The following is a 6,634-nucleotide window of genomic DNA, read 5'->3' as shown; positions in this document are numbered from 1 at the left end:
ATACAACAAACACACGAGTGTCTCTATGTAGAATACTCCGTAAAAAGAGCATTACTATCTGAATACATTGTGCTGTATGTTAATTGCTGAGGCAGACGTTCTCTTGGTTGTATTATGAAAAATGTATCGAAAAAAAAAAGTTAAAAAAGACAATATAACGATAGGACGAAAACCTCATATTAGCAATGTTGATGAAGACGACGCAACGAGGAGCCGGAATTACTGACGAATCCCACGGATGTGGAAATAGAAAGAGCAGAAGTTGTCTTATTTCTTCATCATCATCGTTGTCGTATATCGATAGTGCATGTATTCCATCGGCTGTTGCATCGCCTTTAGGACTGGCCAAAAGGCATTTTTTTAAAGGCAAAAAGCAAGTTGAATTGTGTATCATCAATGAACTATGGTCCCTAGGCGCCCCCTGCCAATGCCAGCTTGATTACCAAGCTGATCTAAAATTGTCTATGGGTCTAGCTTGTAGCTTAAAGTTGTAAGTGGAACCTAATATTCGGCAATATTAATATCGAATAGAACGACGAGGTAAAACACAGAATTCGAAGTAACGTGTCTATTACACTAAGCCGGCTATAATGAAAAAGATCAAAAAGTTTTATTGCTAGCTTTTTGCTGAACTTCAATGTTTTCAATATCATCAAGTCCCTACGATCGATTAATGTCACCATTTGTGGAATGACTGTGCTTATTAGGGTATATTTATAGGAAGTAGCTACTGCGATAACCCTTCTGCCCTTTATTAACCCCGTTACAGAAAATGGTCGAACTCAATCAAACACTACACAAAGTGAAATAAATCGCTTCATAATTGTTGCCAATGTATTATTATCATAATATTTTTTAATTTTTTTCAGGAGATGCCAACAATGTGACGCTGTTCAGTTGCCCCCATTTGCCGGCAAAGGCTAACAGGTATCCTTGGTTCTACCATTTTGCAATTGGAATCTTGGTTTGAAATAATGTTTATTTCCTTTCGTTTGTGATAATTATATGATGATGTCGCGCTCGATCGCATACTAATATGTTCTTCAGGCCTTCGATTGAAGTCTTCGCATGTAGATATTGTGGAATGAGCGATTCGTTCTGTTCGAATTCGGTAAGCGACGATCAGTGGCACTCGAAGCGCGCTCTTTTGTTGGCGGGCCGAATCACAAACACTATGAGCTTTATTATTGCAGGGATTCACGCTACATGTACAGTATAATCGCTGACTGAATTTTCAAGAAGGTCCACGAATACTAGAGTTTCACTAGAAAACCTTCTCGTCCAAGACCCAGTGATCTCTGTAAGTCCAGAACAAATACTACATTTTGCTTTTCGGAACCTCGACAGTTCGAATAGATGCCCGCATTGTATATATACCATTCGTTATATGATTGGCTTGCGCAACTAGCAAGTGCGATAACTTCTCGCTCGGTTGCGGTGAAACCGTATAACATCGAGGAACTCTTAGGATATCCTTCTATTTAGGATATCGTGTAGATGCTCAGTGTCTGAGGATCCTATAGCTTGCAGACCTTCAAGAATCGTGTGCTCCTTTTCTTTCTTCCGCTCCACACACTTACCAGCTCGTCAGATTAGGAACAGGTGGAAATACGCAGAAAAGAAAAAGTTTCGCCATTACGCCTTGCAGCGGGAGACGTGAATCAGCGGTGTTTATTAATAAGTTAAACTTAGCACACACCAAAGCATATCAAGAACAAAACAGGAAATCCATATCTCTGGATTTCTATGTAAAGTTGGTCGTCTTTAATATATGAAAAATCCCACATAGTATTAAACGCGACCTTAATTCCAATGGTGACGGCAATAACGACTTAGTATTGAAAATGAGCGTGTAGCCCTATTCGTTAACGTCCGCTCACCGTACTATGCGGTTCAAAATAACTGACACTTTTGCTGAATTTATTTTTCAAAAAGCCAATTTTTTAAAAATCTAATGACCGCTTTAATCTGGATATGATGTGTGTAAAAAATGTACGCTTATCTACAACAGTTCGTTATTGTACGTTATAGGAACGCGGTTATAGGAACGGTTGGATAAGTTCAACTTCATACATGATGATAGCATGTAGCTGTAGAACAGAATCATTGTCGGAAATCCTACCATCTTAACTAAATGCGAAAACGGCTTTATTGAGACAGTAATAAGAAAAAAGAAGATATTTTCTAAAAGTTCTCTGACAAAACCTACCTATCAGAAGAAAAATTGCACTTGTTGGCGAGCAACAACTCGGCTAATTTTTATCTAAAAGAGCGGTTTAGTACGCTCGCATGATACTGATATAGTTATAATCTAAATTCAATGCTCCAGAGCATACATTATAATTTACTTTAATTAACGATAGGCTAGGTAGTAGGACGGTAATCATGTGTCTAGGGCTCAAAAAAGCGCTTGAAAGAAAGCCTATATACTAAGACAGTATCGTGCAGTATAATTAATTGAAAATTCGCTGAACCCAATATTTACGGCCAAAATAATATACGAGAATACGAAAATTGATCCCAGGTGCACAGTTCGCGTGCTGACTGGGATTGAAAATAACGCTTCTGTTACCCAGCTTAGTTCGGCCGCTCCGTAGTTATAGGCTACCCGTGTAATTTCGATGCGGCCTACTTTGATTTGAAATCGGCTTTTAGGACGAATGAAACGTTTAAAGCTGCCAGCAGTGTTGCCGCAATTACCATGATCCTATTTAATTCTATATGAAAAAAAAACAACTTTCTGCAAAACAGAACATTTAAGATAGGCTTGAGTATTGCTGGAATAGTCCCCAAGATGGCTCCAACGAATGATCTTAAACTCTCTAATGTGTTATAGATAATTTTTATATTATTATATTTTGTATTGTGCGCTCAGTATACCTAAAGTATATATATATATATATATATATATATATATATATATATATATATATATATTAGCCACAAAATATGGACAAACGCGTAAAGTTGAGGAAAAATGTCTCTCGTGAGCTTTCTAGGTATTAAGGTTGTAATACACCCTTTTTGGGTTTGATGACAAAAAAGATTATTCTGGAAATTACTGGTAATCGGTCGCCATTTTAAAAATCAATTGTAACTAATCGTTGCGTCACCGTGTATCCAGCTGTACGATGCGCTATGATGAATCAAGGGCAACGTAACTGAGAGTATTTAGTGTATTTAGTCATTCATCTTTATAGAGTTTCTCGAAGTATCTAAAGAAAGAGTATACCTACGAAGCGTTTGCGTACTAGATATAAACAGGGGTTAGTTCGCAACCTTTAGATGCACAGCAGTTAACACACACAATGCAATAGAATAGCTCCATTCTACAATGGGGTTCACGATCCCAGGAATCTTGTTCTATCAGCAATATGGGCTGTTTATCTTGCTTTTTTCTTGGCTTGATCGCATACTTTCCGAGTAGTATGGTACTACTCGATTATGCCTGTTCCTATTTTTAGTTCACCGACACCCATAATGTATTTACTGCTAAGTGCTTTGCCTCGGAAGCAGCTTGGCAACGTTAAAACACGTAAGTCTTGACGTTCCGACAGGGTCACTGTTTAGATTTCAGGTTGACGTCTAGGCCCTATAGTTTCACGATGTGAAATAACTCCGATGCTAAAATAAAGTGAGCTGTCAAATTGAATTCTAAACAAAATTCCCAACTATTATACATAGCTAATTAATTCTCTTCTAAGGCGTCCATCATGGCTGGTAGCGTACGTCAGAAGGCTGACCAGAGCTCGGAAAAGAAGACCAATTAAAATAGACTAGTAAGTCTTATCATTACGTTTTGCGGATCACATACAACTGTATCATGTAATCGGGCTTTCGTCGCACCCGTTTGCGCATCAAGATTTCAAGGACGTGTGATGAGTGAAGTTAAACGGTCTGATCAGATGTGCCTCACGTATATCTTTACCAATATCGTAAAAACAACAACAACACTAAACCGAAATTACGATGACTCGCGCCGAAAAGTAGAACTATTTTGTTGCTTGAAATGAGAAGAGGGCAGACTAATGTTCCCTAACACCAAAGAACCGGACCATATATGTCGCCCTCGTAGACGCCGCAGTACATAACGCGTTCTGGTTCAACGGCTTCCCTATAACGGCTTTTAGATCTTTCCTTGACCACTCCAAAAGCTCGTAATGGCCAACTTTTGCATCTACGCTTACGTGTGCCTGTGTTTATATGACAGCGTAGAAATAGACCTCATTCAGAGTGGAACCTCACGACAACTTGTCGATTTGTCGATCGTGGTAGTGACGACAGTGGTGATAAGGGTAACAAAAGCTTTCTACCAAACAGAACCGCTCTGCGGCGAGACAGCAACCACCTAACAATTAATGAATACGCACACAATCAATAAATACCCTAAACGCACGAGATGCGAAATATCCAAATGGCTGAATCGATGCCTCTTGCATGATCCGACGCATCGTTTACCGTATAGCTTTCACGTGCCAGCTTGCTTGCTTGCTTATCACCGAGTGAAAGCATTTTTCTTCGTAAAAAAAAATTCCATAAACCAAGCTCTGATAAAAGTCGACGAAGTAATGATATTGCTTTTTCCTTTTTTACTACGAAATGTAAAAATTGTACGCGATCGTATTTTGTAATGCATAGGACTTATCCCTGTTTTTCGGTTTGCTCAGGTAGGATCATGATGCTGCTGATGACGACGCTCACGGTCTAAGCGTTACAAAAATGATAACTAAATCATCTTAAACTTCTTAGGTACGAATTAGACAAGGTCAAAAGATGGCTAGTGATATTGTACTCAGAACGCTCTGAGTGGCATCTCTGCTTAGATAAATCTGCATAAAATTCGTGTGTCGCAGTAAAAAAAAAAAACTTTATTCTTGGCACCAATACTTGACAGCACCGTTTCCACCTGATAACTCGCATGACAACAATGCAATCCAGATAGATTCATCTTAGTTCAAGTTCAAGTAAGCCGGTGACGTAGGTTAATCGTTATATGAGTTTTTTTTTTTTAACTTTCAGGTCAAACGGAAGTTTTCGTATGATTGCTAGCGTGGAACATTATTATACACAAAAGCCCCTTGTACAGCCCATACACTGGCTGTCTTTGACACGATAACAACGAACGTCGATTAACTAGAAACATGGCGAATCATCCATCTCAACAGCGTCGCTAAATGGTTTCACCAGCAATTCAAATAACAGCCGATCTGAAGATCAGATTTTCAGATCTGCATAAGGCACTGAAACTATATAAAATAATCTAACTTTTGGAATAATTGTATCGTTTAATTTGTCGCTGTGAAGCGTTTCAGATCGAACGCATGGCAAAACTGGCATTTTCATTCGATATATGACGAAGTAGCGCATCTATGATAATACGTACTTTACTTATTGACGGCTGCAGTAACACTGATACTGTGTACGCGGTCGTCCTAAATCTTTGTTAGTCCTAGACGCAACGTAGAGTGAAGTCGTGCGCGTTACTAGAAGTTCACCACGGCCAGCGTTCAAAAATCTATTTCAGCCACAGGATGTATAAATAGTCACTGAAGCTTCTGTTCTGATAACATTCTATGAAAGATTCATGTGCTACATTGGAGCTAAAAGTAGCTAGTCGATAGGTGGATTTTCGTTCCACAGTTCACTTAATCTTATTATTATATAAGCGTTCGTAGTTTGTATCTTTTAAGAAAAACAAGCGATTAACTGTGTGAATCCTAACCTTTAAAGTTATAGTTAGGTATAAAGACGAGTATATGTTCTGTGTGCAAATGCCGTATGCGGGACGTCTATTATGATCTTCGTATAATGACCATCAACTTACGACTGGAACGCTTTACAACTTGAGAGTCGATATTTGTTTTGAAACAAGTCCAAAAACAACAAGACAAGTTCCTTCCGATCGACATTTATGGCCAGGATAACCGATAGCAGCATACTGAGGTTCGACATGCATTTACGCCTTCATATACTTGCTCCGGCGCGCATTTTCTGAGACGATTGCGCCATGAAGATTTACACGAGGTGCATGGGGCAAGCTATAGTGCTGCTCCGTCGATGCGGACGTAATTTATATATGGTATATATAAGCGCGTAGCAAATGGGATAAGAAGAATCGATAAATATACAGATTGGACAAGAGATGACGTCAGACCTACAGGATGATGCCGCAGGCTGTACGATTTAGTTATTCAACACAAAAGATAAAGAAGTTGTGTTTTGGACCAAACAAATCGAAAAAAAAACAAAAAAGGAAAATCGTGCAGACTTTAGTCCTAACTACACGTTAATCCACTACAACTCGACAATAGATATGCCAAAATACATAGTTTCTCAAGCTGAAAGTGCAAAAAGGAGCAAAAAACTAAGTGAAAGTTAACTGAACAAAAACGGGATCGTCCAGGATCAAAAATCAGCCATCCACTCCGTGCGTAGCCGGCGCGGGACTCCAACAATACAGATCTCGATAAAACACCTCATTGACGGCACTCATCAGCACCATAGCCGTATCGTACCGTGCTAAAGTTAGGAATAATATAGTGTTATATAATGTAGAAATCACGTTTTTATCATACTGCTGTGACAAAAAAACTTGCACACTTATTATTTCATTCACTTCATACTAAATAAAGGG

General features: G+C 38.9%; 1 long non-coding RNA gene across 1 annotated transcript; it reads left to right on the top strand.

The window, feature by feature from the left end:
- Positions 1 to 869: 869 nt before the first annotated feature.
- Positions 870 to 6,634, top strand: LOC111259097 (uncharacterized; the record flags this gene model as incomplete). Its single annotated transcript, XR_002679420.2, is given in 2 exon segments — positions 870 to 927; positions 5,020 to 6,634. It is a non-coding gene; the product is annotated as an uncharacterized LOC111259097 (long non-coding RNA).

Source organism: Varroa jacobsoni, unplaced genomic scaffold (assembly GCF_002532875.2).
Source record: "Varroa jacobsoni isolate VJ856 unplaced genomic scaffold, vjacob_1.0 scaffold_293, whole genome shotgun sequence".
Classification (NCBI taxonomy): domain Eukaryota; kingdom Metazoa; phylum Arthropoda; class Arachnida; order Mesostigmata; family Varroidae; genus Varroa; species Varroa jacobsoni.
The sequence above is the reverse complement of the archived record's forward strand: the minus strand, read 5'-3'. Positions and strand labels throughout refer to the sequence as shown.